The sequence below is a fragment of the Musa acuminata genome, chromosome BXJ1-8 (assembly GCF_036884655.1).
Source record: "Musa acuminata AAA Group cultivar baxijiao chromosome BXJ1-8, Cavendish_Baxijiao_AAA, whole genome shotgun sequence".
NCBI classification, from domain to species: domain Eukaryota; kingdom Viridiplantae; phylum Streptophyta; class Magnoliopsida; order Zingiberales; family Musaceae; genus Musa; species Musa acuminata.
This window is the reverse complement of record NC_088334.1, coordinates 40021459-40042480: the sequence shown is the minus strand read 5'-3', so window position 1 is coordinate 40042480 and position 21022 is coordinate 40021459. Positions and strand designations below refer to the sequence as shown.

General features: G+C 53.0%; 32 non-coding genes across 32 annotated transcripts; all 32 read right to left on the bottom strand.

The window, feature by feature from the left end:
* Window positions 1-437: 437 nt before the first annotated feature.
* Window positions 438-556, bottom strand: LOC135590672 (5S ribosomal RNA). Its single transcript, XR_010478078.1, has one exon. It is a non-coding gene; the product is annotated as a 5S ribosomal RNA (ribosomal RNA).
* Window positions 557-1100: 544 nt separating this feature from the next.
* LOC135589951 (5S ribosomal RNA) lies at window positions 1101-1219 on the bottom strand. Its single transcript, XR_010477358.1, has one exon. It is a non-coding gene; the product is annotated as a 5S ribosomal RNA (ribosomal RNA).
* Window positions 1220-1763: 544 nt separating this feature from the next.
* LOC135590757 (5S ribosomal RNA) lies at window positions 1764-1882 on the bottom strand. The gene has a single exon (XR_010478164.1). It is a non-coding gene; the product is annotated as a 5S ribosomal RNA (ribosomal RNA).
* A 502-nt stretch (window positions 1883-2384) lies between these two features.
* On the bottom strand, window positions 2385-2503 carry LOC135590756 (5S ribosomal RNA). The gene has a single exon (XR_010478163.1). It is a non-coding gene; the product is annotated as a 5S ribosomal RNA (ribosomal RNA).
* Window positions 2504-3047: 544 nt separating this feature from the next.
* LOC135589365 (5S ribosomal RNA) lies at window positions 3048-3166 on the bottom strand. Its single transcript, XR_010476774.1, has one exon. It is a non-coding gene; the product is annotated as a 5S ribosomal RNA (ribosomal RNA).
* Window positions 3167-3506: 340 nt separating this feature from the next.
* Window positions 3507-3625, bottom strand: LOC135589680 (5S ribosomal RNA). The gene has a single exon (XR_010477086.1). It is a non-coding gene; the product is annotated as a 5S ribosomal RNA (ribosomal RNA).
* A 544-nt stretch (window positions 3626-4169) lies between these two features.
* LOC135590835 (5S ribosomal RNA) lies at window positions 4170-4288 on the bottom strand. Its single transcript, XR_010478241.1, has one exon. It is a non-coding gene; the product is annotated as a 5S ribosomal RNA (ribosomal RNA).
* A 544-nt stretch (window positions 4289-4832) lies between these two features.
* On the bottom strand, window positions 4833-4951 carry LOC135589536 (5S ribosomal RNA). Its single transcript, XR_010476943.1, has one exon. It is a non-coding gene; the product is annotated as a 5S ribosomal RNA (ribosomal RNA).
* A 544-nt stretch (window positions 4952-5495) lies between these two features.
* Window positions 5496-5614, bottom strand: LOC135589881 (5S ribosomal RNA). Its single transcript, XR_010477287.1, has one exon. It is a non-coding gene; the product is annotated as a 5S ribosomal RNA (ribosomal RNA).
* A 544-nt stretch (window positions 5615-6158) lies between these two features.
* On the bottom strand, window positions 6159-6277 carry LOC135589640 (5S ribosomal RNA). Its single transcript, XR_010477046.1, has one exon. It is a non-coding gene; the product is annotated as a 5S ribosomal RNA (ribosomal RNA).
* A 544-nt stretch (window positions 6278-6821) lies between these two features.
* On the bottom strand, window positions 6822-6940 carry LOC135591989 (5S ribosomal RNA). The gene has a single exon (XR_010478755.1). It is a non-coding gene; the product is annotated as a 5S ribosomal RNA (ribosomal RNA).
* A 544-nt stretch (window positions 6941-7484) lies between these two features.
* On the bottom strand, window positions 7485-7603 carry LOC135589446 (5S ribosomal RNA). Its single transcript, XR_010476854.1, has one exon. It is a non-coding gene; the product is annotated as a 5S ribosomal RNA (ribosomal RNA).
* A 544-nt stretch (window positions 7604-8147) lies between these two features.
* LOC135589623 (5S ribosomal RNA) lies at window positions 8148-8266 on the bottom strand. The gene has a single exon (XR_010477030.1). It is a non-coding gene; the product is annotated as a 5S ribosomal RNA (ribosomal RNA).
* A 544-nt stretch (window positions 8267-8810) lies between these two features.
* On the bottom strand, window positions 8811-8929 carry LOC135589902 (5S ribosomal RNA). The gene has a single exon (XR_010477308.1). It is a non-coding gene; the product is annotated as a 5S ribosomal RNA (ribosomal RNA).
* Window positions 8930-9473: 544 nt separating this feature from the next.
* On the bottom strand, window positions 9474-9592 carry LOC135589475 (5S ribosomal RNA). The gene has a single exon (XR_010476883.1). It is a non-coding gene; the product is annotated as a 5S ribosomal RNA (ribosomal RNA).
* Window positions 9593-10136: 544 nt separating this feature from the next.
* On the bottom strand, window positions 10137-10255 carry LOC135589463 (5S ribosomal RNA). Its single transcript, XR_010476870.1, has one exon. It is a non-coding gene; the product is annotated as a 5S ribosomal RNA (ribosomal RNA).
* A 544-nt stretch (window positions 10256-10799) lies between these two features.
* LOC135589639 (5S ribosomal RNA) lies at window positions 10800-10918 on the bottom strand. The gene has a single exon (XR_010477045.1). It is a non-coding gene; the product is annotated as a 5S ribosomal RNA (ribosomal RNA).
* Window positions 10919-11462: 544 nt separating this feature from the next.
* Window positions 11463-11581, bottom strand: LOC135591977 (5S ribosomal RNA). The gene has a single exon (XR_010478743.1). It is a non-coding gene; the product is annotated as a 5S ribosomal RNA (ribosomal RNA).
* A 544-nt stretch (window positions 11582-12125) lies between these two features.
* Window positions 12126-12244, bottom strand: LOC135590200 (5S ribosomal RNA). The gene has a single exon (XR_010477606.1). It is a non-coding gene; the product is annotated as a 5S ribosomal RNA (ribosomal RNA).
* A 544-nt stretch (window positions 12245-12788) lies between these two features.
* On the bottom strand, window positions 12789-12907 carry LOC135589621 (5S ribosomal RNA). Its single transcript, XR_010477028.1, has one exon. It is a non-coding gene; the product is annotated as a 5S ribosomal RNA (ribosomal RNA).
* A 544-nt stretch (window positions 12908-13451) lies between these two features.
* On the bottom strand, window positions 13452-13570 carry LOC135589901 (5S ribosomal RNA). The gene has a single exon (XR_010477307.1). It is a non-coding gene; the product is annotated as a 5S ribosomal RNA (ribosomal RNA).
* A 544-nt stretch (window positions 13571-14114) lies between these two features.
* LOC135589451 (5S ribosomal RNA) lies at window positions 14115-14233 on the bottom strand. Its single transcript, XR_010476858.1, has one exon. It is a non-coding gene; the product is annotated as a 5S ribosomal RNA (ribosomal RNA).
* A 544-nt stretch (window positions 14234-14777) lies between these two features.
* On the bottom strand, window positions 14778-14896 carry LOC135589638 (5S ribosomal RNA). Its single transcript, XR_010477044.1, has one exon. It is a non-coding gene; the product is annotated as a 5S ribosomal RNA (ribosomal RNA).
* A 544-nt stretch (window positions 14897-15440) lies between these two features.
* Window positions 15441-15559, bottom strand: LOC135591965 (5S ribosomal RNA). The gene has a single exon (XR_010478730.1). It is a non-coding gene; the product is annotated as a 5S ribosomal RNA (ribosomal RNA).
* A 544-nt stretch (window positions 15560-16103) lies between these two features.
* On the bottom strand, window positions 16104-16222 carry LOC135589445 (5S ribosomal RNA). Its single transcript, XR_010476853.1, has one exon. It is a non-coding gene; the product is annotated as a 5S ribosomal RNA (ribosomal RNA).
* A 544-nt stretch (window positions 16223-16766) lies between these two features.
* Window positions 16767-16885, bottom strand: LOC135592029 (5S ribosomal RNA). The gene has a single exon (XR_010478794.1). It is a non-coding gene; the product is annotated as a 5S ribosomal RNA (ribosomal RNA).
* A 544-nt stretch (window positions 16886-17429) lies between these two features.
* On the bottom strand, window positions 17430-17548 carry LOC135591855 (5S ribosomal RNA). The gene has a single exon (XR_010478622.1). It is a non-coding gene; the product is annotated as a 5S ribosomal RNA (ribosomal RNA).
* Window positions 17549-18092: 544 nt separating this feature from the next.
* Window positions 18093-18211, bottom strand: LOC135590839 (5S ribosomal RNA). The gene has a single exon (XR_010478244.1). It is a non-coding gene; the product is annotated as a 5S ribosomal RNA (ribosomal RNA).
* A 544-nt stretch (window positions 18212-18755) lies between these two features.
* On the bottom strand, window positions 18756-18874 carry LOC135589637 (5S ribosomal RNA). Its single transcript, XR_010477043.1, has one exon. It is a non-coding gene; the product is annotated as a 5S ribosomal RNA (ribosomal RNA).
* A 544-nt stretch (window positions 18875-19418) lies between these two features.
* Window positions 19419-19537, bottom strand: LOC135591953 (5S ribosomal RNA). Its single transcript, XR_010478718.1, has one exon. It is a non-coding gene; the product is annotated as a 5S ribosomal RNA (ribosomal RNA).
* Window positions 19538-20081: 544 nt separating this feature from the next.
* On the bottom strand, window positions 20082-20200 carry LOC135589443 (5S ribosomal RNA). The gene has a single exon (XR_010476851.1). It is a non-coding gene; the product is annotated as a 5S ribosomal RNA (ribosomal RNA).
* A 544-nt stretch (window positions 20201-20744) lies between these two features.
* LOC135592028 (5S ribosomal RNA) lies at window positions 20745-20863 on the bottom strand. Its single transcript, XR_010478793.1, has one exon. It is a non-coding gene; the product is annotated as a 5S ribosomal RNA (ribosomal RNA).
* Window positions 20864-21022: the final 159 nt, after the last annotated feature.

Here is a 21022-nt window from a genome sequence, read left to right as displayed (position 1 = left end):
TCCGATGCCCACGAGGCCGACCGCGTACCGGACACGGCAAGCGCGCGCCGAAACCATCGGGACTTTCTCGAACGAACTCGTAATCGCTATTGCGGCCCCATTCCGGAAAGCTCTCTCCGAGCCCCACGAGACTGACTACGTAGCGGTCACGGCAAATTCCGAGGCCCAAAACCATCGCCTCGGAGGTCGACGGGAGAGGTTTTGGCCGCTCGGGGCGCAAAAAGGAGTGCAACACGAGGACTTCCCAAGGGGTCACCCATCCTAGAACCATGTCTGGTCATTGTATGTTTTATGAAGAAATTTTTAGATGATGATTTCATTATTCTCCTGCTATATATATGTTAATGACATATTTATTGTTGGCCATAATGCTGGAAAAATTGAAAAGCTTAAAAGAGAGTTTTAAGTAAGTCTTTTGGCCGCTCGGGGCGCAAAAAGGAGTGCAACACGAGGACTTCCCAGGGGGTCACCTATCCTAGTACTAATCTAGCCCAAGCAAGCTTAACTTAGGAGTTCTGATGGGATCCGGTGCTTTAGTGCTGGTATGATCGCACTCGTTTTGTGTGCGTCGTCCCACGCCTTTGTGCACATCGCGGACGGCGCATCGACGACCGGAGCCCCGAAACCTCTCGAACGATCTCGGAATCGCCATTGTCGGATCCCTCCGATGCCCACGAGGCCGACCGCGTACCGGACACGGCAAGCGCGCGCCGAAACCATCGGGACTTTCTCGAACGAACTCGGAATCGCTATTGCGGCCCCATTCCGGAAAGCTCTCTCCGAGCCCCACGAGACTGACTACGTAGCGGTCACGGCAAATTCCGAGGCCCAAAACCATCGCCTCGGAGGTCGACGGGAGAGGTTTTGGCCGCTCGGGGCGCAAAAAGGAGTGCAACACGAGGACTTCCCAGGGGGTCACCCATCCTAGAACCATGTCTGGTCATTGTATGTTTTATGAAGAAATTTTTAGATGATGATTTCATTATTCTCCTGCTATATATATGTTAATGACATATTTATTGTTGGCCATAATGCTGGAAAAATTGAAAAGCTTAAAAGAGAGTTTTAAGTAAGTCTTTTGGCCGCTCGGGGCGCAAAAAGGAGTGCAACACGAGGACTTCCCAGGGGGTCACCCATCCTAGTACTACTCTCGCCCAAGCAGGTTTAACTTCGGAGTTTTGATGGGATCCGGTGCTTTAGTGCTGGTATGATCGCACTCGTTTTGTGTGCGTCGTCCCTCACCTTTGTGCACGTCGCGGACGGCGCATCGACGACCGGAGCCCCGAAACCTCTCGAACGATCTCGGAATCGCCATTGTCGGATCCCTCCGATGCCCACGAGGCCGACCGCGTACCGGACACGGCAAGCGCGCGCCGAAACCATCGGGACTTTCTCGAACGAACTCGGAATCGCTATTGCGGCCCCATTCCGGAAAGCTCTCTCCGAGCCCCACGAGACTGACTGCGTAGCGGTCACGGCAAATTCCGAGGCCCAAAACCATCGCCTCGGAGGTCGACGGGAGAGGTTTTGGCCGCTCGGGGCGCAAAAAGGAGTGCAACACGAGGACTTCCCAGGGGGTCACCCATCCTAGAACCATGTCTGGTCATTGTATGTTTTATGAAGAAATTTTTAGATGATGATTTCATTATTCTCCTGCTATATATATGTTAATGACATATTTATTGTTGGCCATAATGCTGGAAAAATTGAAAAGCTTAAAAGAGAGTTTTAAGTAAGTCTTTTGGCCGCTCGGGGCGCAAAAAGGAGTGCAACACGAGGACTTCCCAGGGGGTCACCCATCCTTGTACTACTCTCGCCCAAGCAGGCTTAACTTCGGAGTTCTGATGGGATCCGGTGCTTTAGTGCTGTTATGATCGTACTCGTTTTGTGTGCGTGGTCCCTCACCTTTGTGCACGTCGCGGACGGCGCATCGACGACCGGAGCCCCGAAACCTCTCGAACGATCTCGGAATCGCCATTGTCGGATCCCTCCGATGCCCACGAGGCCGACCGCGTACCGGACACGGCAAGCGCGCGCCGAAACCATCGGGACTTTCTCGAACGAACTCGGAATCGCTATTGCGGCCCCATTCCGGAAAGCTCTCTCCGAGCCCCACGAGACTGAGTGCGTAGCGGTCACGGCAAATTCCGAGGCCCAAAACCATCGCCTCGGAGGTCGACGGGAGAGGTTTTGGCCGCTCGGGGCGCAAAAAGGAGTGCAACACGAGGACTTCCCAGGGGGTCACCCATCCTAGATGATGATTTCATTATTCTCCTGCTATATATATGTTAATGACATATTTATTGTTGGCCATAATGCTGGAAAAATTGAAAAGCTTAAAAGAGAGTTTTAAGTAAGTCTTTTGGCCGCTCGGGGCGCAAAAAGGAGTGCAACACGAGGACTTCCCAGGGGGTCACCCATCCTTGTACTACTCTCGCCCAAGCAGGCTTAACTTCGGAGTTCTGATGGGATCCGGTGCTTTAGTGCTGTTATGATCGTACTCGTTTTGTGTGCGTGGTCCCTCACCTTTGTGCACGTCGCGGACGGCGCATCGACGACCGGAGCCCCGAAACCTCTCGAACGATCTCGGAATCGCCATTGTCGGATCCCTCCGATGCCCACGAGGCCGACCGCGTACCGGACACGGCAAGCGCGCGCCGAAACCATCGGGACTTTCTCGAACGAACTCGGAATCGCTATTGCGGCCCCATTCCGGAAAGCTCTCTCCGAGCCCCACGAGACTGACTGCGTAGCGGTCACGGCAAATTCCGAGGCCCAAAACCATCGCCTCGGAGGTCGACGGGAGAGGTTTTGGCCGCTCGGGGCGCAGAAAGGAGTGCAACACGAGGACTTCCCAGGGGGTCACCCATCCTAGAACCATGTCTGGTCATTGTATGTTTTATGAAGAAATTTTTAGATGATGATTTCATTATTCTCCTGCTATATATATGTTAATGACATATTTATTGTTGGCCATAATGCTGGAAAAATTGAAAAGCTTAAAAGAGAGTTTTAAGTAAGTCTTTTGGCCGCTCGGGGCGCAAAAAGGAGTGCAACACGAGGACTTCCCAGGGGGTCACCCATCTTAGTACTACTCTCGCCCAAGCACGCTTAACTTCGGAGTTCTGATGGGATCCGGTGCTTTAGTGCTGGTATGATCGCACCCGTTTTGTGTGCGTCGTCCCTCGCCTTTGTGCACGTCGCGGACGGCGCATCGACGACAAATTCCGAGGCCCAAAACCATCGCCTCGGAGGTCGACGGGAGAGGTTTTGGCCGCTCGGGGCGCAAAAAGGAGTGCAACACGAGGACTTCCCAGGGGGTCACCCATCCAAGAACCATGTCTGGTCATTGTATGTTTTATGAAGAAATTTTTAGATGATGATTTCATTATTCTCCTGCTATATATATGTTAATGACATATTTATTGTTGGCCATAATGCTGGAAAAATTGAAAAGCTTAAAAGAGAGTTTTAAGTAAGTCTTTTGGCCGCTCGGGGCGCAAAAAGGAGTGCAACACGAGGACTTCCTAGGGGGTCACCCATCCTAGTACTAATCTCGCCCAAGCACGCTTAACTTCGGAGTTCTGATGGGATCCGGTGCTATAGTGCTGCTATGATCGCACTCGTTTTGTGTGCGTCGTCCCTCGCCTTTGTGCACGTCGCGGACGGCGCATCGACGACCGGAGCCCCGAAACCTCTCGAACGATCTCGGAATCGCCATTGTCGGATCCCTCCGATGCCCACGAGGCCGACCGCGTACCGGACACGGCAAGCGCGCGCCGAAACCATCGGGACTTTCTCGAACGAACTCGGAATCGCTATTGCGGCCCCATTCCGGAAAGCTCTCTCCGAGCCCCACGAGACTGACTGCGTAGCGGTCACGGCAAATTCCGAGGCCCAAAACCATCGCCTCGGAGGTCGACGGGAGAGGTTTTGGCCGCTCGGGGCGCAAAAAGGAGTGCAACACGAGGACTTCCCAGGGGGTCACCCATCCTAGAACCATGTCTGGTCATTGTATGTTTTATGAAGAAATTTTTAGATGATGATTTCATTATTCTCCAGCTATATATATGTTAATGACATATTTATTGTTGGCCATAATGCTGGAAAAATTGAAAAGCTTAAAAGAGAGTTTTAAGTAAGTCTTTTGGCCGCTCGGGGCGCAAAAAGGAGTGCAACAAGAGGACTTCCAAGGGGGTCACCCATCCTAGTACTACTTTCGCCCAAGCACGCTTAACTTCGGAGTTTTGATGGGATCCGGTGCTTTAGTGCTGGTATGATCGCAATCGTTTTGTGTGCGTCGTCCCTCCCCTTTGTGCACGTCGCGGACGGCGCATCGACGACCGGAGCCCCGAAACCTCTCGAACGATCTCGGAATCGCCATTGTCGGATCCCTCCGATGCCCACGAGGCCGACCGCGTACCGGACACGGCAAGCGCGCGCCGAAACCATCGGGACTTTCTCGAACGAACTCGGAATCGCTATTGCGGCCCCATTCCGGAAAGCTCTCTCCGAGCCCCACGAGACTGACTGCGTAGCGGTCACGGCAAATTCCAAGGCCCAAAACCATCGCCTCGGAGGTCGACGGGAGAGGTTTTGGCCGCTCGGGGCGCAAAAAGGAGTGCAACACGAGGACTTCCCAGGGGGTCACCCATCCTAGAACCATGTCTGGTCATTGTATGTTTTATGAAGAAATTTTTAGATGATGATTTCATTATTCTCCTGCTATATATATGTTAATGACATATTTATTGTTGGCCATAATGCTGGAAAAATTGAAAAGCTTAAAATAGAGTTTTAAGTAAGTCTTTTGGCCGCTCGGGGCGCAAAAAGGAGTGCAACACGAGGACTTCCCAGGGGGTCACCCATCCTAGTACTACTCTCGCCCAAGCACGCTTAACTTCGGAGTTCTGATGGGATCCGGTGCTTTAGTGCTAGTATGATCGCACTCATTTTGTCTATGTCGTCCCTCGCCTTTGTGCACGTCGCGGACGGCGCATCGACGACCGGAGCCCCGAAACCTCTCGAACGATCTCGTAATCGCCATTGTCGGATCCCTCCGATGCCCACGAGGCCGACCGCGTACCGGACACGGCAAGCGCGCGCCGAAACCATCGGGACTTTCTCGAACGAACTCGGAATCGCTATTGCGGCCCCATTCCAGAAAGCTCTCTCCGAGCCCCACGAGACTGACTGCGTAGCGGTCACGGCAAATTCCGAGGCCCAAAACCCTCGCCTCGGAGGTCGACGAGAGAGGTTTTGGCCGCTCGGGGCGCAAAAAGGAGTGCAACACGAGGACTTCCCAGGGGGTCACCCATCCTAGAACCATGTCTGGTCATTGTATGTTTTATGAAGAAATTTTTAGATGATGATTTCATTATTCTCCTGCTATATATATGTTAATGACATATTTATTGTTGGCCATAATGCTGGAAAAATTGAAAAGCTTAAAAGAGAGTTTTAAGTAAGTCTTTTGGCCGCTCGGGGCGCAAAAAGGAGTGCAACACGAGGACTTCCCAGGGGGTCACCCATCCTAGTACTACTCTCGCCCAAGCAAGCTTAACTTCAGAGTTCTGATGGGATCCGGTGCTATAGTGCTGGTATGATCGCACTAGTTTTGTGTGCGTCGTCCCTCGCCTATGTGCACGTCGCGGACGGCGCATCGACGACCGGAGCCCCGAAACCTCTCGAACGATCTCGGAATCGCCATTGTCGGATCCCTCCGATGCCCACGAGGCCGACCACGTACCGGACACGGCAAGCGCGCGCCGAAACCATCGGGACTTTCTCGAACGAACTCGGAATCGCTATTGCGGCCCCATTCCGGAAAGCTCTCTCCGAGCCCCACGAGACTGACTGCGTAGCGGTCACGGCAAATTCCGAGGCCCAAAACCATCGCCTCGGAGGTCAACGGGAGAGGTTTTGGCCGCTCGGGGCGCAAAAAGGAGTGCAACACGAGGACTTCCCAGGGGGTCACCCATCCTAGAACCATGTCTGGTCATTGAATGTTTTATGAAGAAATTTTTAGATGATGATTTCATTATTCTCCTGCTATATATATGTTAATGACATATTTATTGTTGGCCATAATGCTGGAAAAATTGAAAAGCTTAAAAGAGAGTTTTAAGTAAGTCTTTTGGCCGCTCGGGGCACAAAAAGGAGTGCAACACGAGGACTTCCTAGGGGGTCAACCATCCAAGTACTACTCTCGCCCAAGCACGCTTAACTTCGGAGTTCTGATGGGATCCGGTGCTTCAGTGCTGGTATGATAGCACTCGTTTTGTGTGCGTCGTCCCTCGCCTTTGTGCACGTCGCGGACGGCGCATCGACGACCGGAGCCCCGAAACCTCTCGAACGATCTCGGAATCGCCATTGTCGGATCCCTCCGATGCCCACGAGGCCGACCGCGTACCGGACACGGCAAGCGCGCGCCGAAACCATCGGGACTTTCTCGAACGAACTCGGAATCGCTATTGCGGCCCCATTCCGGAAAGCTCTCTCCGAGCCCCACGAGACTGACTGCGTAGCGGTCACGGCAAATTCCGAGGCCCAAAACCATCGCCTCGGAGGTCGACGGGAGAGGTTTTGGCCGCTCGGGGCGCAAAAAGGAGTGCAACACGAGGACTTCCCAGGGGGTCACCCATCCTAGAACCATGTCTGGTCATTGTATGTTTTATGAAGAAATTTTTAGATGATGATTTCATTATTCTCCTGCTATATATATGTTAATGACATATTTATTGTTGGCCATAATGCTGGAAAAATTGAAAAGCTTAAAAGAGAGTTTTAAGTAAGTCTTTTGGCCGCTCGGGGCGCAAAAAGGAGTGCAACACGAGGACTTCCCAGGGGGTCACCCATCCTAGTACTACTCTCGCCCAAGCAGGCTTAACTTCGGAGTTCTGATGGGATCCGGTGCTTTACTGCTGGTATGATCGCACTCATTTTGTGTGCGTCGTCCCTCGCCTTTGTGCACGTCGCGGACGGCGCATCGACGACCGGAGCCCCGAAACCTCTCGAACGATCTCGGAATCGCCATTGTCGGATCCCTCCGATGCCCACGAGGCCGACCGCGTACCGAACACGGCAAGCGCACGCCGAAACCATCGGGACTTTCTCGAACGAACTCGGAATCGCTATTGCGGCCCCATTCCGGAAAGCTCTCTCCGAGCCCCACGAGACTGACTGCGTAGCGGTCACGGCAAATTCCGAGGCCCAAAACCATCGCCTCGGAGGTCGACGGGAGAGGTTTTGGCCGCTCGGGGCGCAAAAAGGAGTGCAACACGAGGACTTCCCAGGGGGTCACCCATCCTAGAACCATGTCTGGTCATTGTATGTTTTATGAAGAAATTTTTAGATGATGATTTCATTATTCTCCTGCTATATATATGTTAATGACATATTTATTGTTGGCCATAATGCTGGAAAAATTGAAAAGCTTAAAAGAGAGTTTTAAGTAAGTCTTTTGGCCGCTCGGGGCGCAAAAAGGAGTGCAACACGAGGACTTCCCAGGGGGTCACCCATCCTAGTACTACTCTCGCCCAAGCAGGCTTAACTTCGGAGTTCTGATGGGATCCGGTGCTTTAGTGCTGGTATGATAGCACTCGTTTTGTGTGCGTCGTCCCTCGCCTTTGTGCACGTCGCGGACGGCGCATCGACGACCGGAGCCCCGAAACCTCTCGAACGATCTCGGAATCGCCATTGTCGGATCCCTCCGATGCCCACGAGGCCGACCGCGTACCGGACACGGCAAGCGCGCGCCGAAACCATCGGGACTTTCTCGAACGAACTCGGAATCGCTATTGCGGCCCCATTCCGGAAAGCTCTCTCCGAGCCCCACGAGACTGACTGCGTAGCGGTCACGGCAAATTCCGAGGCCCAAAACCATCGCCTCGGAGGTCGACGGGAGAGGTTTTGGCCGCTCGGGGCGCAAAAAGGAGTGCAACACGAGGACTTCCCAGGGGGTCACCCATCCTAGAACCATGTCTGGTCATTGTATGTTTTATGAAGAAATTTTTAGATGATGATTTCATTATTCTCCTGCTATATATATGTTAATGACATATTTATTGTTGGCCATAATGCTGGAAAAATTGAAAAGCTTAAAAGAGAGTTTTAAGTAAGTCTTTTGGCCGCTCGGGGCGCAAAAAGGAGTGCAACACGAGGACTTCCCAGGGGGTCACCCATCCTAGTACTACTCTCGCCCAAGCAGGCTTAACTTCGGAGTTCTAATGGGATCCGATGCTTTAGTGCTGGTATGATCGCACTCATTTTGTGTGCGTCGTCCCTCGCCTTTGTGCACGTCGCGGACGGCGCATCGACGACCGGAGCCCCGAAACCTCTCGAACGATCTCGGAATCGCCATTGTCGGATCCCTCCGATGCCCACGAGGCCGACCGCGTACCGAACACGGCAAGCGCACGCCGAAACCATCGGGACTTTCTCGAACGAACTCGGAATCGCTATTGCGGCCCCATTCCGGAAAGCTCTCTCCGAGCCCCACGAGACTGACTGCGTAGCGGTCACGGCAAATTCCGAGGCCCAAAACCATCGCCTCGGAGGTCGACGGGAGAGGTTTTGGCCGCTCGGGGCGCAAAAAGGAGTGCAACACGAGGACTTCCCAGGGGGTCACCCATCCTAGAACCATGTCTGGTCATTGTATGTTTTATGAAGAAATTTTTAGATGATGATTTCATTATTCTCCTGCTATATATATGTTAATGACATATTTATTGTTAGCCATAATGCTGGAAAAATTGAAAAGCTTAAAAGAGAGTTTTAAGTAAGTCTTTTGGCCGCTCGGGGCGCAAAAAGGAGTGCAACACGAGGACTTCCAAGGGGGTCACCCATCCTAGTACTACTCTCGCCCAAGCAGGCTTAACTTCGAAGTTCTGATGGGATCCGGTGCTTTAGTGCTGGTATGATCGCACTCGTTTTGTGTGCGTCGTCCCTCGCCTTTGTGCACGTCGCGGACGGCGCATCGACGACCGGAGCCCCGAAACCTCTAGAACGATCTCGGAATCGCCATTGTCGGATCCCTCCGATGCCCACGAGGCCGACCGCGTACCGGACACGGCAAGCGCGCGCCGAAACCATCGGGACTTTCTCGAACGAACTCGGAATCGCTATTGCGGCCCCATTCCGGAAAGCTCTCTCCGAGCCCCTCGAGACTGACTGCGTAGCGGTCACGGCAAATTCCGAGGCCCAAAACCATCGCCTCGGAGGTCGACGGGAGAGGTTTTGGCCGCTCGGGGCGCAAAAAGGAGTGCAACACGAGGACTTCCCAGGGGGTCACCCATCCTAGAACCATGTCTGGTCATTGTATGTTTTATGAAGAAATTTTTAGATGATGATTTCATTATTCTCCTGCTATATATATGTTAATGACATATTTATTGTTGGCCATAATGCTGGAAAAATTGAAAAGCTTAAAAGAGAGTTTTAAGTAAGTCTTTTGGCCGCTCGGGGCGCAAAAAGGAGTGCAACACGAGGACTTCCCAGGGGGTCACCCATCCTAGTACTACTCTCGCCCAAGCACGCTTAACTTCGGAGTTCTGATGGGATCCGGTGCTTTAGTGCTGGTATGATCGCACTAATTTTTTCTATGTCGTCCCTCGCCTTTGTGCACGTCGCGGACGGCGCATCGACGACCGGAGCCCCGAAACCTCTCGAACGATCTCGTAATCGCCATTGTCGGATCCCTCCGATGCCCACGAGGCCGACCGCGTACCGGACACGGCAAGCGCGCGCCGAAACCATCGGGACTTTCTCGAACGAACTCGGAATCGCTATTGCGGCCCCATTCCGGAAAGCTCTCTCCGAGCCCCACGAGACTGACTGCGTAGCGGTCACGGCAAATTCCGAGGCCCAAAACCATCGCCTCGGAGGTCGACGGGAGAGGTTTTGGCCGCTCGGGGCGCAAAAAGGAGTGCAACACGAGGACTTCCCAGGGGGTCACCCATCCTAGAACCATGTCTGGTCATTGAATGTTTTATGAAGAAATTTTTAGATGATGATTTCATTATTCTCCTGCTATATATATGTTAATGACATATTTATTGTTGGCCATAATGCTGGAAAAATTGAAAAGCTTAAAAGAGAGTTTTAAGTAAGTCTTTTGGCCGCTCGGGGCGCAAAAAGGAGTGCAACACGAGGACTTCCCAGGGGGTCACCCATCCTAGTACTACTCTCGCCCAAGCACGCTTAACTTCGGAGTTCTGATGGGATCCGGTGCTTTAGTGCTGGTATGATCGCACTAATTTTTTCTATGTCGTCCCTCGCCTTTGTGCACGTCGCGGACGGCGCATCGACGACCGGAGCCCCGAAACCTCTCGAACGATCTCGTAATCGCCATTGTCGGATCCCTCCGATGCCCACGAGGCCGACCGCGTACCGGACACGGCAAGCGCGCGCCGAAACCATCGGGACTTTCTCGAACGAACTCGGAATCGCTATTGCGGCCCCATTCCGGAAAGCTCTCTCCGAGCCCCACGAGACTGACAGCGTAGCGGTCACGGCAAATTCCGAGGCCCAAAACCATCGCCTCGGAGGTCGACGGGAGAGGTTTTGGCCGCTCGGGGCGCAAAAAGGAGTGCAACACGAGGACTTCCCAGGGGGTCACCCATCCTAGAACCATGTCTGGTCATTGAATGTTTTATGAAGAAATTTTTAGATGATGATTTCATTATTCTCCTGCTATATATATGTTAATGACATATTTATTGTTGGCCATAATGCTGGAAAAATTGAAAAGCTTAAAAGAGAGTTTTAAGTAAGTCTTTTGGCCGCTCGGGGCACAAAAAGGAGTGCAACACGAGGACTTCCTAGGGGGTCAACCATCCAAGTACTACTCTCGCCCAAGCACGCTTAACTTCGGAGTTCTGATGGGATCCGGTGCTTCAGTGCTGGTATGATAGCACTCGTTTTGTGTGCGTCGTCCCTCGCCTTTGTGCACGTCGCGGACGGCGCATCGACGACCGGAGCCCCGAAACCTCTCGAACGATCTCGGAATCGCCATTGTCGGATCCCTCCGATGCCCACGAGGCCGACCGCGTACCGGACACGGCAAGCGCGCGCCGAAACCATCGGGACTTTCTCGAACGAACTCGGAATCGCTATTGCGGCCCCATTCCGGAAAGCTCTCTCCGAGCCCCACGAGACTGACTGCGTAGCGGTCACGGCAAATTCCGAGGCCCAAAACCATCGCCTCGGAGGTCGACGGGAGAGGTTTTGGCCGCTCGGGGCGCAAAAAGGAGTGCAACACGAGGACTTCCCAGGGGGTCACCCATCCTAGAACCATGTCTGGTCATTGTATGTTTTATGAAGAAATTTTTAGATGATGATTTCATTATTCTCCTGCTATATATATGTTAATGACATATTTATTGTTGGCCATAATGCTGGAAAAATTGAAAAGCTTAAAAGAGAGTTTTAAGTAAGTCTTTTGGCCGCTCGGGGCGCAAAAAGGAGTGCAACACGAGGACTTCCCAGGGGGTCACCCATCCTAGTACTACTCTCGCCCAAGCAGGCTTAACTTCGGAGTTCTGATGGGATCCGGTGCTTTACTGCTGGTATGATCGCACTCATTTTGTGTGCGTCGTCCCTCGCCTTTGTGCACGTCGCGGACGGCGCATCGACGACCGGAGCCCCGAAACCTCTCGAACGATCTCGGAATCGCCATTGTCGGATCCCTCCGATGCCCACGAGGCCGACCGCGTACCGAACACGGCAAGCGCACGCCGAAACCATCGGGACTTTCTCGAACGAACTCGGAATCGCTATTGCGGCCCCATTCCGGAAAGCTCTCTCCGAGCCCCACGAGACTGACTGCGTAGCGGTCACGGCAAATTCCGAGGCCCAAAACCATCGCCTCGGAGGTCGACGGGAGAGGTTTTGGCCGCTCGGGGCGCAAAAAGGAGTGCAACACGAGGACTTCCCAGGGGGTCACCCATCCTAGAACCATGTCTGGTCATTGTATGTTTTATGAAGAAATTTTTAGATGATGATTTCATTATTCTCCTGCTATATATATGTTAATGACATATTTATTGTTGGCCATAATGCTGGAAAAATTGAAAAGCTTAAAAGAGAGTTTTAAGTAAGTCTTTTGGCCGCTCGGGGCGCAAAAAGGAGTGCAACACGAGGACTTCCCAGGGGGTCACCCATCCTAGTACTACTCTCGCCCAAGCAGGCTTAACTTCGGAGTTCTGATGGGATCCGGTGCTTTAGTGATGGTATGATAGCACTCGTTTTGTGTGCGTCGTCCCTCGCCTTTGTGCACGTCGCGGACGGCGCATCGACGACCGGAGCCCCGAAACCTCTCGAACGATCTCGGAATCGCCATTGTCGGATCCCTCCGATGCCCACGAGGCCGACCGCGTACCGGACACGGCAAGCGCGCGCCGAAACCATCGGGACTTTCTCGAACGAACTCGGAATCGCTATTGCGGCCCCATTCCGGAAAGCTCTCTCCGAGCCCCACGAGACTGACTGCGTAGCGGTCACGGCAAATTCCGAGGCCCAAAACCATCGCCTCGGAGGTCGACGGGAGAGGTTTTGGCCGCTCGGGGCGCAAAAAGGAGTGCAACACGAGGACTTCCCAGGGGGTCACCCATCCTAGAACCATGTCTGGTCATTGTATGTTTTATGAAGAAATTTTTAGATGATGATTTCATTATTCTCCTGCTATATATATGTTAATGACATATTTATTGTTGGCCATAATGCTGGAAAAATTGAAAAGCTTAAAAGAGAGTTTTAAGTAAGTCTTTTGGCCGCTCGGGGCGCAAAAAGGAGTGCAACACGAGGACTTCCCAGGGGGTCACCCATCCTAGTACTACTCTCGCCCAAGCAGGCTTAACTTCGGAGTTCTAATGGGATCCGATGCTTTAGTGCTGGTATGATCGCACTCATTTTGTGTGCGTCGTCCCTCGCCTTTGTGCACGTCGCGGACGGCGCATCGACGACCGGAGCCCCGAAACCTCTCGAACGATCTCGGAATCGCCATTGTCGGATCCCTCCGATGCCCACGAGGCCGACCGCGTACCGAACACGGCAAGCGCACGCCGAAACCATCGGGACTTTCTCGAACGAACTCGGAATCGCTATTGCGGCCCCATTCCGGAAAGCTCTCTCCGAGCCCCACGAGACTGACTGCGTAGCGGTCACGGCAAATTCCGAGGCCCAAAACCATCGCCTCGGAGGTCGACGGGAGAGGTTTTGGCCGCTCGGGGCGCAAAAAGGAGTGCAACACGAGGACTTCCCAGGGGGTCACCCATCCTAGAACCATGTCTGGTCATTGTATGTTTTATGAAGAAATTTTTAGATGATGATTTCATTATTCTCCTGCTATATATATGTTAATGACATATTTATTGTTAGCCATAATGCTGGAAAAATTGAAAAGCTTAAAAGAGAGTTTTAAGTAAGTCTTTTGGCCGCTCGGGGCGCAAAAAGGAGTGCAACACGAGGACTTCCAAGGGGGTCACCCATCCTAGTACTACTCTCGCCCAAGCAGGCTTAACTTCGAAGTTCTGATGGGATCCGGTGCTTTAGTGCTGGTATGATCGCACTCGTTTTGTGTGCGTCGTCCCTCGCCTTTGTGCACGTCGCGGACGGCGCATCGACGACCGGAGCCCCGAAACCTCTCGAACGATCTCGGAATCGCCATTGTCGGATCCCTCCGATGCCCACGAGGCCGACCGCGTACCGGACACGGCAAGCGCGCGCCGAAACCATCGGGACTTTCTCGAACGAACTCGGAATCGCTATTGCGGCCCCATTCCGGAAAGCTCTCTCCGAGCCCCTCGAGACTGACTGCGTAGCGGTCACGGCAAATTCCGAGGCCCAAAACCATCGCCTCGGAGGTCGACGGGAGAGGTTTTCGCCGCTCGGGGCGCAAAAAGGAGTGCAACACGAGGACTTCCCAGGGGGTCACCCATCCTAGAACCATGTCTGGTCATTGTATGTTTTATGAAGAAATTTTTAGATGATGATTTCATTATTCTCCTGCTATATATATGTTAATGACATATTTATTGTTGGCCATAATGCTGGAAAAATTGAAAAGCTTAAAAGAGAGTTTTAAGTAAGTCTTTTGGCCGCTCGGGGCGCAAAAAGGAGTGCAACACGAGGACTTCCCAGGGGGTCACCCATCCTAGTACTACTCTCGCCCAAGCACGCTTAACTTCGGAGTTCTGATGGGATCCGGTGCTTTAGTGCTGGTATGATCGCACTAATTTTTTCTATGTCGTCCCTCGCCTTTGTGCACGTCGCGGACGGCGCATCGACGACCGGAGCCCCGAAACCTCTCGAACGATCTCGTAATCGCCATTGTCGGATCCCTCCGATGCCCACGAGGCCGACCGCGTACCGGACACGGCAAGCGCGCGCCGAAACCATCGGGACTTTCTCGAACGAACTCGGAATCGCTATTGCGGCCCCATTCCGGAAAGCTCTCTCCGAGCCCCACGAGACTGACTGCGTAGCGGTCACGGCAAATTCCGAGGCCCAAAACCATCGCCTCGGAGGTCGACGGGAGAGGTTTTGGCCGCTCGGGGCGCAAAAAGGAGTGCAACACGAGGACTTCCCAGGGGGTCACCCATCCTAGAACCATGTCTGGTCATTGAATGTTTTATGAAGAAATTTTTAGATGATGATTTCATTATTCTCCTGCTATATATATGTTAATGACATATTTATTGTTGGCCATAATGCTGGAAAAATTGAAAAGCTTAAAAGAGAGTTTTAAGTAAGTCTTTTGGCCGCTCGGGGCACAAAAAGGAGTGCAACACGAGGACTTCCTAGGGGGTCAACCATCCAAGTACTACTCTCGCCCAAGCACGCTTAACTTCGGAGTTCTGATGGGATCCGGTGCTTTAGTGCTGGTATGATAGCACTCGTTTTGTGTGCGTCGTCCCTCGCCTTTGTGCACGTCGCGGACGGCGCATCAACGACCGGAGCCCCGAAACCTCTCGAACGATCTCGGAATCGCCATTGTCGGATCCCTCCGATGCCCACGAGGCCGACCGCGTACCGGACACGGCAAGCGCGCGCCGAAACCATCGGGACTTTCTCGAACGAACTCGGAATCGCTATTGCGGCCCCATTCCGGAAAGCTCTCTCCGAGCCCCACGAGACTGACTGCGTAGCGGTCACGGCAAATTCCGAGGCCCAAAACCATCGCCTCGGAGGTCGACGGGAGAGGTTTTGGCCGCTCGGGGCGCAAAAAGGAGTGCAACACGAGGACTTCCCAGGGGGTCACCCATCCTAGAACCATGTCTGGTCATTGTATGTTTTATGAAGAAATTTTTAGATGATGATTTCATTATTCTCCTGCTATATATATGTTAATGACATATTTATTGTTGGCCATAATGCTGGAAAAATTGAAAAGCTTAAAAGAGAGTTTTAAGTAAGTCTTTTGGCCGCTCGGGGCGCAAAAAGGAGTGCAACACGAGGACTTCCCAGGGGGTCACCCATCCTAGTACTACTCTCGCCCAAGCAGGCTTAACTTCGGAGTTCTGATGGGATCCGGTGCTTTACTGCTGGTATGATCGCACTCATTTTGTGTGCGTCGTCCCTCGCCTTTGTGCACGTCGCGGACGGCGCATCGACGACCGGAGCCCCGAAACCTCTCGAACGATCTCGGAATCGCCATTGTCGGATCCCTCCGATGCCCACGAGGCCGACCGCGTACCGAACACGGCAAGCGCACGCCGAAACCATCGGGACTTTCTCGAACGAACTCGGAATCGCTATTGCGGCCCCATTCCGGAAAGCTCTCTCCGAGCCCCACGAGACTGACTGCGTAGCGGTCACGGCAAATTCCGAGGCCCAAAACCATCGCCTCGGAGGTCGACGGGAGAGGTTTTGGCCGCTCGGGGCGCAAAAAGGAGTGCAACACGAGGACTTCCCAGGGGGTCACCCATCCTAGAACCATGTCTGGTCATTGTATGTTTTATGAAGAAATTTTTAGATGATGATTTCATTATTCTCCTGCTATATATATGTTAATGACATATTTATTGTTGGCCATAATGCTGGAAAAATTGAAAAGCTTAAAAGAGAGTTTTAAGTAAGTCTTTTGGCCGCTCGGGGCGCAAAAAGGAGTGCAACACGAGGACTTCCCAGGGGGTCACCCATCCTAGTACTACTCTCGCCCAAGCAGGCTTAACTTCGGAGTTCTGATGGGATCCGGTGCTTTAGTGCTGGTATGATAGCACTCGTTTTGTGTGCGTCGTCCCTCGCCTTTGTGCACGTCGCGGACGGCGCATCGACGACCGGAGCCCCGAAACCTCTCGAACGATCTCGGAATCGCCATTGTCGGATCCCTCCGATGCCCACGAGGCCGACCGCGTACCGGACACGGCAAGCGCGCGCCGAAACCATCGGGACTTTCTCGAACGAACTCGGAATCGCTATTGCGGCCCCATTCCGGAAAGCTCTCTCCGAGCCGCACGAGACTGACTGCGTAGCGGTCACGGCAAATTCCGAGGCCCAAAACCATCGCCTCGGAGGTCGACGGGAGAGGTTTTGGCCGCTCGGGGCGCAAAAAGGAGTGCAACACGAGGACTTCCCAGGGGGTCACCCATCCTAGAACCATGTCTGGTCATTGTATGTTTTATGAAGAAATTTTTAGATGATGATTTCATTATTCTCCTGCTATATATATGTTAATGACATATTTATTGTTGGCCATAATGCTGGAAAAATTGAAAAGCTTAAAAGAGAGTTTTAAGTAAGTCTTTTGGCCGCTCGGGGCGCAAAAAGGAGTGCAACACGAGGACTTCCCAGGGGGTCACCCATCCTAATACTACTCTCGCCCAAGCACGCTTAACTTCGGAGTTCTGATGGGATCCGGTGCTTTAGTGCTGGTATGATCGCACTAATTTTTTTTATGTCGTCCCTCGCCTTTGTGCACGTCGCGGACGGCGCATCGACGACCGGAGCCCCGAAACCTCTCGAACGATCTCGTAATCGCCATTGTCGGATCCCTCCGATGCCCACGAGGCCGACCGCGTACCGGACACGGCAAGCGCGCGCCGAAACCATCGGGACTTTCTCGAACGAACTCGGAATCGCTATTGCGGCCCCATTCCGGAAAGCTCTCTCCGAGCCCCACGAGACTGACTGCGTAGCGGTCACGGCAAATTCCGAGGCCCAAAACCATCGCCTCGGAGGTCGACGGGAGAGGTTTTGGCCGCTCGGGGCGCAGAAAGGAGTGCAACACGAGGACTTCCCAGGGGGTCACCCATCCTAGAACCATGTCTGGTCATTGTATGTTTTATGAAGAAATTTTTAGATGATGATTTCATTATTCTCCTGCTATATATATGTTAATGACATATTTATTGTTGGCCATAAGGCTGGAAAAATTGAAAAGCTTAAAAGAGAGTTTTAAGTAAGTCTTTTGGCCGCTCGGGGCGCAAAAAGGAGTGCAACACGAGGACTTCCCAGGGGGTCACCCATCCTAGTACTACTCTCGCCCAAGCACGCTTAACTTCGGAGTTCTGATGGGATCCGGTGCTTTAGTGCTGGTATGATCGCACTCGTTTTGTGTGCGTCGTCCCTCGCCTTTGTGCACGTCGCGGACGGCGCATCGACGACCGGAGCCCCGAAACCTCTCGAACGATCTCGTAATCGCCATTGTCGGATCCCTCCGATGCCCACGAGGCCGACCGCGTACCGGACACGGCAAGCGCGCGCCGAAACCATCGGGACTTTCTCGAACGAACTCGGAATCGCTATTGCGGCCCCATTCCGGAAAGCTCTCTCCGAGCCCCACGAGACTGACTGCGTAGCGGTCACGGCAAATTCCGAGGCCCAAAACCATCGCCTCGGAGGTCGACGGGAGAGGTTTTGGCCGCTCGGGGCGCAGAAAGGAGTGCAACACGAGGACTTCCCAGGGGGTCACCCATCCTAGAACCATGTCTGGTCATTGTATGTTTTATGAAGAAATTTTTAGATGATGATTTCATTATTCTCCTGCTATATATATGTTAATGACATATTTATTGTTGGCCATAATGCTGGAAAAATTGAAAAGCTTAAAAGAGAGTTTTAAGTAAGTCTTTTGGCCGCTCGGGGCGCAAAAAGGAGTGTAACACGAGGACTTCCAAGGGGGTCACCCATCCTAGTACTACTTTCGCCCAAGCACGCTTAACTTCGGAGTTTTGATGGGATCCAGTGCTTTAGTGCTGGTATGATCGCAATCGTTTTGTGTGCGTCGTCCCTCCCCTTTGTGCACGTCGCGGACGGCGCATCGACGACCGGAGCCCCGAAACCTCTCGAACGATCTCGGAATCGCCATTGTCGGATCCCTCCGATGCCCACGAGGCCGACCGCGTACCGGACACGGCAAGCGCGCGCCGAAACCATCGGGACTTTCTCGAACGAACTCGGAATCGCTATTGCGGCCCCATTCCGGAAAGCTCTCTCCGAGCCCCACGAGACTGACTGCGTAGCGGTCACGGCAAATTCCGAGGCCCAAAACCATCGCCTCGGAGGTCGACGGGAGAGGTTTTGGCCGCTCGGGGCGCAAAAAGGAGTGCAACACGAGGACTTCCCAGGGGGTCACCCATCCTAGAACCATGTCTGGTCATTGTATGTTTTATGAAGAAATTTTTAGATGATGATTTCATTATTCTCCTGCTATATATATGTTAATGACATATTTATTGTTGGCCATAATGCTGGAAAAATTGAAAAGCTTAAAAGAGAGTTTTAAGTAAGTCTTTTGGCCGCTCGGGGCACAAAAAGGAGTGCAACACGAGGACTTCCTAGGGGGTCAACCATCCAAGTACTACTCTCGCCCAAGCACGCTTAACTTCGGAGTTCTGATGGGATCCGGTGCTTTAGTGCTGGTATGATAGCACTCGTTTTGTGTGCGTCGTCCCTCGCCTTTGTGCACGTCGCGGACGGCGCATCGACGACCGGAGCCCCGAAACCTCTCGAACGATCTCGGAATCGCCATTGTCGGATCCCTCCGATGCCCACGAGGCCGACCGCGTACCGGACACGGCAAGCGCGCGCCGAAACCATCGGGACTTTCTCGAACGAACTCGGAATCGCTATTGCGGCCCCATTCCGGAAAGCTCTCTCCGAGCCCCACGAGACTGACTGCGTAGCGGTCACGGCAAATTCCGAGGCCCAAAACCATCGCCTCGGAGGTCGACGGGAGAGGTTTTGGCCGCTCGGGGCGCAAAAAGGAGTGCAACACGAGGACTTCCCAGGGGGTCACCCATCCTAGAACCATGTCTGGTCATTGTATGTTTTATGAAGAAATTTTTAGATGATGATTTCATTATTCTCCTGCTATATATATGTTAATGACATATTTATTGTTGGCCATAATGCTGGAAAAATTGAAAAGCTTAAAAGAGAGTTTTAAGTAAGTCTTTTGGCCGCTCGGGGCGCAAAAAGGAGTGCAACACGAGGACTTCCCAGGGGGTCACCCATCCTAGTACTACTCTCGCCCAAGCAGGCTTAACTTCGGAGTTCTGATGGGATCCGGTGCTTTACTGCTGGTATGATCGCACTCATTTTGTGTGCGTCGTCCCTCGCCTTTGTGCACGTCGCGGACGGCGCATCGACGACCGGAGCCCCGAAACCTCTCGAACGATCTCGGAATCGCCATTGTCGGATCCCTCCGATGCCCACGAGGCCGACCGCGTACCGAACACGGCAAGCGCACGCCGAAACCATCGGGACTTTCTCGAACGAACTCGGAATCGCTATTGCGGCCCCATTCCGGAAAGCTCTCTCCGAGCCCCACGAGACTGACTGCGTAGCGGTCACGGCAAATTCCGAGGCCCAAAACCATCGCCTCGGAGGTCGACGGGAGAGGTTTTGGCCGCTCGGGGCGCAAAAAGGAGTGCAACACGAGGACTTCCCAGGGGGTCACCCATCCTAGAACCATGTCTGGTCATTGTATGTTTTATGAAGAAATTTTTAGATGATGATTTCATTATTCTCCTGCTATATATATGTTAATGACATATTTATTGTTGGCCATAATGCTGGAAAAATTGAAAAGCTTAAAAGAGAGTTTTAAGTAAGTCTTTTGGCCGCTCGGGGCGCAAAAAGGAGTGCAACACGAGGACTTCCCAGGGGGTCACCCATCCTAGTACTACTCTCGCCCAAGCAGGCTTAACTTCGGAGTTCTGATGGGATCCGGTGCTTTAGTGCTGGTATGATAGCACTCGTTTTGTGTGCGTCGTCCCTCGCCTTTGTGCACGTCGCGGACGGCGCATCGACGACCGGAGCCCCGAAACCTCTCGAACGATCTCGGAATCGCCATTGTCGGATCCCTCCGATGCCCACGAGGCCGACCGCGTACCGGACACGGCAAGCGCGCGCCGAAACCATCGGGACTTTCTCGAACGAACTCGGAATCGCTATTGCGGCCCCATTCCGGAAAGCTCTCTCCGAGCCGCACGAGACTGACTGCGTAGCGGTCACGGCAAATTCCGAGGCCCAAAACCATCGCCTCGGAGGTCGACGGGAGAGGTTTTGGCCGCTCGGGGCGCAAAAAGGAGTGCAACACGAGGACTTCCCAGGGGGTCACCCATCCTAGAACCATGTCTGGTCATTGTATGTTTTATGAAGAAATTTTTAGATGATGATTTCATTATTCTCCTGCTATATATATGTTAATGACATATTTATTGTTGGCCATAATGCTGGAAAAATTGAAAAGCTTAAAAGAGAGTTTTAAGTAAGTCTTTTGGCCGCTCGGGGCGCAAAAAGGAGTGCAACACGAGGACTTCCCAGGGGGTCACCCATCCTAATACTACTCTCGCCCAAGCACGCTTAACTTCGGAGTTCTGATGGGATCCGGTGCTTTAGTGCTGGTATGATCGCACTAATTTTTTCTATGTCGTCCCTCGCCTTTGTGCACGTCGCGGACGGCGCATCGACGACCGGAGCCCCGAAACCTCTCGAACGATCTCGTAATCGCCATTGTCGGATCCCTCCGATGCCCACGAGGCCGACCGCGTACCGGACACGGCAAGCGCGCGCCGAA